Below are 9,869 nucleotides of genomic sequence, written 5' to 3' on the forward strand. Positions count from 1 at the left end.
CAATAAAAGTTTACATCTCATTTGTATACTAGTTAAACACAAGTGTTCTGTAGGGAATCATCTGTGCGGAGATGCGGGGACTTGTACTTTGTGGGACTTCCATCCAGTAGGACCTTGGGCCCTTTCACTCCAGCCAAGGGTGGAAGGTCAGTGAGCGTGGAGAATTGCATGAGACATCTGTATGCTCAGACCCGGTATTGCTTTATATCACTCTCACCCTCATTCCACTGGGCAGAACTCAGACACATGACTATACACATGCGTCATAGGCTGAGGAAATATTATCTGGCCAAGATTTGTGCTCAGGAAGTAGAGGAAGTCGGTTTTGATGAATATACAGCAATATGATGAATATAGTACATACATATTTTTCAGATACCGCATGTTTGTCAAACGCAGAACTCAGCAAGCTATAGCCTCTGGTAAATCTAGCAGACTACTTGTTTTGGTGTATCCCATGAGCTAAGAATGCTTATTACATTTTCAAATAGTTGGGGGAATATAAGAAAGAAGATATACAATGGCCATCATTTACGGTCTGCAAAGCTTAAATATTTATTATCTGGGATCCTTTATAGAAAATAATAGCCAACTCCTTTTACCTGTATCATTTAGTGTCCTGGAAAGAAACAGATGTCACCCTCAAAATAACATCTTCTGAGGGGACTTATATTCATTTTCTGCTGTAGCAGAACAGGTTACCATAAATTTGGAGGCTTAAAACAGCACACATGTATTATCTCATAGTTTCTGTGGATCAGGAGTCTGGGCACAGCTTATGGTCCTTGCTCAAGGTCTAACCAGTTTACAATCCAGGTTTTGGTGGGGGCTATGGTCTCATCACAGGCTTGAACTGGGGCAAGATTCTTTTCCAAGAGACCTCCTGTTGTTGGCAGAATTCATCCCCTTATAGTTGTATGACTGAGGTCTTCATTTTTATGCTGACCAAAGGCTGCCCTCAGGTTCCAGAGGCCACCCACAGTTCTCTGCCATGGAACCCTCTCCATGGGCAGCTCACAATAAGACTGCTTTTTCAAGGCCAGAAGAGCCTTAGGTAGTACAACCTAATTGAGGAGTGACATTCCCTCACCTTTGCGATGTTCTATTGATAGAAAAAATGACAGATTCCACCTGTGCTCAAGGAGAAGGGATTCCACATAGGTATGACCCATTTGTGTGTGTGGGGGGGTGGGGGTTGGGGCCTGAGGGTGTGTCAGCCACAGGATATTTACAAAGGTTTAGCAAAGTTGAGGCAAACCCATAAGGGACAGGGAAACTCTAGACTGGGTGAAGCTTTTGCCACTGTGAGGCATGAAGGGAAAAGGGGAGACAGTGCGCCCAGAAGTGGGTGAGGCTTCTAGCCGCAGGAGAGGACCACCTGTCAGGACCTGCTGCCCACAGGAGGAGGCCTAGCAGAAAGCTGGGGGCAGAGTGAGGGGGGAGTAAAAGTCAGAGCTTCTCTTTCTTTCAGTACTCCGTCTGCTGCCTGACCCACCCCCACCTTATCCAGCGGAAAGGCTGAGGGCAGACTGGAGACTGATGGAAGCAATCCACAGAAATCAGCCTCTTAGGGCAGAGAACAGGGTAGAAACGGTTGAAGAATGGATCTGGAGGAGCAAATGAAAGAAATCCCAAACATAGGGCTTTTGTCTTCCTCAAGTTTCAAGGACAAGAGCACGTTTCAAATGATCAGTCTAATATTTGTCCACAGCAAAATCGAGAATCACCAGGGTCTGCAACCATACAGAAGACCACTAAGCCTCCTCGGAATCATCTGAAGAGACAACACAACTTGGCTCGACTCAGAGGTAGGTTGATCTCAGACAATACTGATGCTTACCCAGCTCCTGGAAAGAAAACCGCAGTGGCACATATTCCAATCAAATGATACAGTTCGAGAATGTTCTTTACGGAAAAACATGAATACAGCTCCACCCAACACCGGGAGCAGGGGACACCTGCTAGTACTTCCCATTTGCATGTCTAGCTTAGCGTCTGTCCTTAAATGAGTTATGAGCCTTTTCCCACTGACTCAGGCCCGCTTTAGAAACAGAGGCACGCTCCATCTGGGGAAAGGTGGTATTTAAAAGACTAGCCTTTCAGTAAGCAAATTTCTAAATGGTAGAGCCATTTGACTACTAGGTTGGCTTCCCCAGACAGCTGCTCAGCGACATCAGCTGCAGCTTGGAGATGGTGCCTTTAAAAAGCAGGAACATATTGGATCTAGAATTGCTAATAGATAATTAGGGAGACAAAGGCAAAGGAATTAAGGCACATCATTCTTTGGCATGTTTCTAGACGTTTTTTGTTTTGTTTTAGGCATATAAGAGAAGAGACGGTGATTATTCAAAAGTGAGTTTGGAATTGCTATCATTCTTAACTAGTACATTCATAGAATGTAAGTGTGTCTTGTATACAATAATACCAAAAGTACTAGAGATGCAGGAAGTGAGAACAGATTTTAGAAACAAGGGTTTGAGCAGGAATCTACTGCTAATAAAAGTTCAGTAAGTCCTTTGGTTAATACAGGAGGCTTTCCTTCGTATCACTTCCTCTCACACCCTAGCACCCAATAAGATATTGCTGCCTAATTGAAAAGTTTTCTAATAAGAGTTTAGGTAGAACTAATTTAAGAGAACTCATTTGCTAAATATAATAACATGGCAGACTCTATAGCAACTTTACTGGTTTCCTATAAATAGAAAATTAATTAATGGTGAAGAAAATAAAGCAATAACCACACCAGACTGTGAAGAGAAGTATTATTTTAAACTTGTATTAACTGTTAGTTCATTACAGTAAATTACAATGGCCATGGGAAGTTGGTCTGGATACCAAATTTACTTATTATTCGTGCTACTGGAATCAGATACCATATGAGTTCATAATGATGACATATTTTAAGTCTTACCATAAAACATGTAGCGTGTAAAACTACGAGCAGCAAAGTTTTGCTATCTCCCTGGGCTATACAAATACATACTTCAAAATGAGTATCTTGGAGTGCCTGGGTGGCTCAGTCGGTTAAGTGTCTAACTCATGATTTTGGCTCAGGTCCTGATCTCATGGTTCGTCAGATCAAGCCCCGTGTCAGGTTCTGCGCTGACAGCCCGGAACCTGCTTGGGATTCTCCCTCTCCCTCTCTGCCCCTCTCCTACTTGTGCTCTCACTCTCTCTCAAAATAAATAAATAAACTTTGGGGCACCTGGGTGGCTCTGTTGGTTAAGTGTTCAACTTTAGCTCAGGTCATGATCTCATGGTTCATGGGCTTGAACCCCACATTGAGTTCTGTGCTGTCAGCTCAGAGCCTGGAGCCTGCTTGGGATTCTGTGTTTCCCTGTCACTCTGCCCCTCCCCTAGTCAAGTTGTCTCTCTGTCTCTCTCTCTCTCAAAATAAATAAACATTAAAAAATTTTTTAAAGAAAATGAGAATCTTTAAGAATTAGGTATAAAGGAATATTTTTAACTTCTTTTTTGAATCTTTTATATCAAATATTACTTTTATACTACAAAAGTAAAATTTATTTTTTAAAAATCAAACTGGCATAGGGAGGAGCCAAGATGGTGGAACAGCATGGAAGTTTTTTTATGTGTCTCACGTCCATGAAATACAGCCAGACCAATACCAAACCATCCTACACACCTAGAAAACTGATCTGAGGATTAACACAACAATCTGCACAACCCAAAACACGGAATCTACGAGGTATGCAGTGTGGAGAGGTGAACTTGGGGAGATAGAAGCCACAGAGGTCAGGGAGGTGCTTTTGCAGGTGGAGAGAGGATGGAGATGGGGGGGAGATAATATGGGAAAAGTACCCTCCCACAAAAGCAGCTGGAAAGAAAATGGAAAAGTGGAAATAGCCGCAGGGACGGAGCTAAAAAGGAAGAAAGGAGAAAGGAGCAAGGAAAGGGTTTAAATTCCATTAAGACTATAAACAGGGGGAGTGCAGAGTCTGAAACTCCGCAGCTGCATACCTGGTGGTGCTCTGGTGAGAAGGGCGAATCCCCAGGAGCAGAGTGGAGTCCGGGGTTCTTCAGGTCACAGGAGGAGAGGCGGTTCCCCTGCTGGGAGGACACCTGGTAGAGGCTATGTGGGTCCCCCAAAGGCAAGGCTCCAGTGGACCCGGCAGAACAACCACATTCCCTGGTGCTGGAACAAGGTCGTTAAAGGCGAAGCCGGGGGCCAGATGCGTGTTGTGATTTTCCATAATCCCTGAGGCGCTGCTGCTACACTGTCTTGCAAACTTTTTCTTTTTCCGGGGCGGACTGGCACCCGGGCTGCAGTCTCTGGGCGTCGGCAGCAGCACGGCCGCGAGCATTCCTGGGAGCGGCCGGCACCCGGCCATTGCTCAGTGAGACCCTCCCTCAGACGGGCAGATCAGGTCAAAGCCGCAGTCCCTCAGAAATAAGCGGTCGGGAAAAACAGCCGCATCTGAGACAAAACTCGGGAGGGAGGTGGTGCCTGGGACTTGGTCACGGACCGTGTAAAAGCGGGGAGTGGATGGAAGCCGAAGACAAAGGATGGGCGGGTAATTGCTGATACGGGAGAACAGAGTTCCTATACTGGACACCATTTTCACTGCTCTCGCGCATGCCCATATGCACCTACAAGCACCCCAACAATCCAACCCAATAAGCTAAGCAGCGCCATCTAGTGGAGAAAGAGCCGTTACCGAGCCCCGCCCAACTGGGCTAACCTCGCTCTTCAGGAACACAAGTTTCTCCACCTGCTTAGATTACAGACTATAAAATGCTTCATAGTTTGACTTCTAGGGGAAAACGAAGTAAATTCAATCGTATTTCAGTCTTTTCACTCGTCCATCTATTTAATTTTCTTTTTTTTCATCTCTTTGTCATTTCTTTTTCTTGAATACAGAAAGAGAAAAAATTATTTTTATTTTCAATTTTTATTAAAAATATTTTTTTAACTTTTTTCTGCTATATTTTTTCTTTTTTGTAAATTTTTTCAAATTTTGTTTTACTTCCATCATTTCATTTTATTCTATTTCAGTGTATTCATTTTTTCAAAATTTCAAACAATTTCCTTTTTTTTTCCCCTTTTTTCTCTAATCTATCAAGCCCCTTTCAAAACCCAGACCAAAACACACCTAGGATCTAGCTTCATTTATCTGATTTGTGTGTGTGTGTGTGTGTTGTTTTTAATTTTTCAATTTTAATTTTTTTATTTTAATTTTTTTACCTCATTAATTCCTTTTCTCCCTTCAAAGTGACTAAACGAAAGAATTCACCCCAAAAGAAAGAGCAGGAAGAAACAATAACCAGGGATTTAACCAACACAGATACAAGCAAGATGTCTGAACCAGAATTTAGAATCACGATAATAAGAATACTAGCTAGAGTCAAAAATAGGTTAGAATCCCTTTCTGTGGAGATAAAAGAAGTTAAAAGCTAGTCCGGCTGAAATAAAAAATGCTATAACTGAGTTGCAATCTCGAACGGATGCTGCGGTGGCAAGGATGGATGAGGCAGAACAGAGAATCAGTGATATAGAGGACAAACTTATGGAGAATAATGAAGCAGAAAAAAAGAGGGAAAATGAGGCAAAAGAGCACGATTTAAGAATTAGAGAAATCAGTGACTCATTAAAAAGGAACAACATCAGACTCATAGGGGTCCCAGAAGAGGAAGAGAGAGAAATAGGGGTAGAAGGGTTATGTGAGCATATCATAGCAGAAAATTGTCCTAACCTGGGGAAAGACACAGACATCAAAATCCAGGAAGCACAGAGGACTCCCATTAGATTTAACAAAAACCAACCATCAACAAGGCATATCATAGTCAAATTCACAAAATACTCAGGCAAGGAGAGACTCATGAAAGCAGCAAGGGAAAAAAAGTCCTTAACCTACAAGGGAAGACAACTCAGGTTTCCAGCAGACCTATCCACAGAAACTGCAGGCCAGAAAGGAGTGGCAGGATGTATTCAATGTGCTGAATCAGAAAAATATGCAGCCAAGAATTCTTTATCCAGCAAGGATGTCATTCAAAACAGAAGGAGAGAGAAAAAGCTTCCGAGACAAACAAAAATTAAAGGAGTTTGTGACCACTAAACCAGCCCTGCAAGAAATTTTAAGGGGGACTCTCTGAGGGGAGAAAAGATGAAACAAACAAACAAACAAAAAAAACAAATAAAGACCAAAAGCAACAAAGACTAGAAAAGACCAGAGAACACCACCAGAAAACTCCAACTCTACAAGCAACATAATGGCGATAAATTCATATCTTTCAGTACTTACTCTAAACGTCAATGGACTTAAATGCTCCAATCAAAAGACATAGGGTAACAGAATGGATAAGAAAACAAGATCCGTCTATATGTTGTTTACAAGAGACCCACTTTAGACCTAAAGACACCTTCTGATTGAAAATAAGGGGATGGAGAACCATCTGTCATGCTAATGGTCAATAAAAGAAAGCTGGAGTAGCCATACTTATATCAGACAATCTAGACTTTAAAATAAAGCCTGTATCAAGAGATGCAGAAGGGCATTATATCATAATCAAGGGGTCTATCCACCAAGAAGACCTAACGATTGTAAACATTTATGTGCCAAATGTGAGAGCACCCAAATATATAAATCAATTAATCACAAATGTAAAGAAACTCATTGATAGTAATACCATAATAGGAGGGGACATCAACACCCCACTCACAGCAATGGACAGACCATCTAATCAAAAAATCAACAAGGAAACAATGGCTTTGAATGACACACTGGATCAAATGGACTTAACAGATATATTCAGAACATTTCATCCTAAAGCAGTGAAATATACATTCTTCCCCAGTGCACATGGAATGTTCTCCAGAATAGACCACATACTTGGAAATAAATCAGCCCTCAACAAGTACAAGATGATCTAGATCATACTGTGCATATTTTCGGAACACAACACTATGAAACTCAAAATCAACCACAAGAAAAAATTTGTAAAGGTAACAAATACTTGGGAGACTAAAGAACATCCTACTAAAGAATGAATGGGATAACCAAGAAGTTAAAGATGAAATTAAAAAGTTCATGGAAGCCAATGAAAATGATAACACCAGAACCCAAAACCTCAAAACCTCCGGGATGCAAGAAAGGTGGTCATAAGAGGAAAGTATATAGCAATCCAGGCCTTCCTAAAGAAGGCAGAAAGATCTCAGATACACAACCTAACCTTATGCCTTAAAGAGCTGGAAAAAGAACAGCAAATAAAACCCAAAACCAGCAGAAGACAAGAATTAATAAAGATTAGGGCAGAAATTAATGCTATCGAAACTAACAATCAAACTGGTATAAAGTAGATAAAGTGTAGCCAGAAACTTGTTTCAAACCAACAAAATACAATGAAGAGCTTTACGTTTTCTGAAAGGGAGGTAATGGTGGATTATTTATCTTATCCAAGAGACACTTGCAAATATCTTGCTCTCAAATCCACTTTAATTTTATAACTATATGGTGACATAATACAGTGTTAAGTGGAATTCAGTAGTTATCTATTTAATTTGGACATCAGTAAGATTTCAGAAAATATCACATAGGGCATGGATTTTCTAGAGCAAAATTGGTATTTATGTTGACCAATTTCCCCTTAGTGTAGTCAGATTTTTCACTTTATATTGAACGAGATAGAATTAGCACAAGTGTTATGAATTTAAAATAGCACCCCTCCATAGCTTCCCACCCTCCTTCCCTCTGTGTATGTAATATACACAGTGCCTGGTCCAGAGCTCTCCTGCTAAGTCAGCCCCTTTGTAGCTCTGTCCTCCGTTATGTTCCAGACTTCAGCCACACCCTGAGTACTCGTCATGATCAACATACGGAACTGGGTGCTCTGACTTCACCTTCCATATTTCTCTACCTTCACCTCATGGCACATGAGAATTCCTCAAATGGAAAGAGCTGCCTTTTTTTTTTCCAGCCGTGTAAACTCTTCCTCATCTTATAACGTGAGCATACCCTCTTCTGTACAACCTCCTCGTCACGCTCATGCAAAAATTATTCATTCGTTCTGAGATCACCTAGCACTTTGTAAATATCATAGTATTATTTAAACTGCACTGCAATTATTTGTTCACATGTCCATCTACACCACTGAATCCAAGATAGCTCCTTCTCACTTATCCCTACCCACCACCAGCATGGTGGCACAAAATAGTCTTTAATGAGTTTTTGTTTAATGAATGAGTGATTAAATGAATGGCTGAATATTAAAGTTGCCCTATTGAGAATCAATAGTCTGTTTTATAGCACAGGAAAGAATACTGTATTCAAAAGTTTACATATCGGTCACCTATAATTTAGGGAAATATTAAGAATAAATAACAGGGACTAATACATCCTTAACCCCAGCATATATGCCAGTTTTTAATCTCCTGGACCTATGTATATGCAGAGATAGCTCTAGTTTTCTAGCCACCTCTGCTAAAGCTTAAACACATTAACAGGAATGGCATGGCCATGTGAGATCAGCAAAGAAGGGAACTGAAGTTCATAAGTTCATTGTGGGAGAAAATGCAATAGAAAGAACCCAGGCACACTGAAAATCTCTAATATTGGGCAGAAAAACAAAAACTTTATAATCAAGGTTTTAGAAACCATGCAGAGCCGACACAAAGCATGCGCTGTAGTGTTTTCTCTATGCCAGTAGAGGGCAGCACATACTTCATTAACTAAGGAAGCAGGTTGTGCTGAATTCCTACTTTTGCAGCCAGGGATTGGAATAAGTGCTCTAGCAACAAAGATCCTAGGATTCTTCCACTTCAACACAAGTTTCCTCAAGAAATTGTATTCTGTAAATATTTTCTGTGTTAGCATCATTTTATCAAATTGTGTTGCAGATTTCAAACTGCGTATTTATGCTTTGATGGACAGTGTGGCAGAGTGGAAAGGATGTAGCCTGTGGGGCTAGACAGAGCAGACTTTTGCATCTGGAAGCCACCACTTGCCAGCTGTGTGATTGGGTCAAGTTACTGAACCTTTCCAATCTTCCTTTTTCTCATCTTTTTTTTTTTTTTTAAGTTTTTATTTACTTATTTTGAAAGAGAGAAAGAGCAGTCAGGGGAGAGGCAGAGAAGGAGGGAGAGAGATCATCTCAAGCAGGCTCCGTGCTGTCAGCAAAGAGCCCCAGGTGGGGCTCGATCGCACACACTGTGAGATAATGACCTGAAAGCCGAAACCAACAGTCGGGTGTGTAACCGACGGAGACACCCAGGCGCCGGTCTCATCTTTAAAACACAGATGAGAAGATCTACCTCATGGGCTTAATGTGAGATCAAATAAAAATACCAGTATCAGCTGGCTGTTTTGTAGTTGTCTCCCCACTTCCGTTTCTTTCCCAGGTAGAAAAGCAAGTATCTCCAAATGCGTGCCATACGCAAGTATCTTGCAAGACACCAGGGCAGAACCAAAAAGTGCCGGAACCAGCCTGGAATAAATGTGCCAAGTGAATCAAATTCCTCTGCCAGCAGCTCTGGCAGAGAGTATTAAAACCCTAAGAATACTAGTAATCATAATGTAAAGCTTCTTGAAAATAATAAATGCCTCACACACTGTGGAATTATGGAAATAGAAAAGACAAAGCCATTTAACAATGTGTCATAGAGCACTGCCGCATTTCCCAGGATCTGGTAGGAATTCAAGACACGTTAGTCTTTTTATTTTATTTTGTTTTACTTAAAGTTTATTTACTTTGAGAGAGACAGAGACAGCATGAGCAGGGGAGGGGCAGAGAGAGAGAGAGAGAGAGAGAGAGAGAGAGAATCCCAAGCAGGCTTCATGCTGCCAGCATAAAGGCTCAAAACCACAAACTGTGAGATTATGACCTGAGCTGAAACCAAGAGTCGGACACTTAACCTA

Source organism: Panthera onca, chromosome D3, assembly GCF_046562875.1.
Source record: "Panthera onca isolate mPanOnc1 chromosome D3, mPanOnc1 haplotype 2, whole genome shotgun sequence".
Taxonomy (NCBI): Eukaryota; Metazoa; Chordata; class Mammalia; order Carnivora; family Felidae; genus Panthera; species Panthera onca.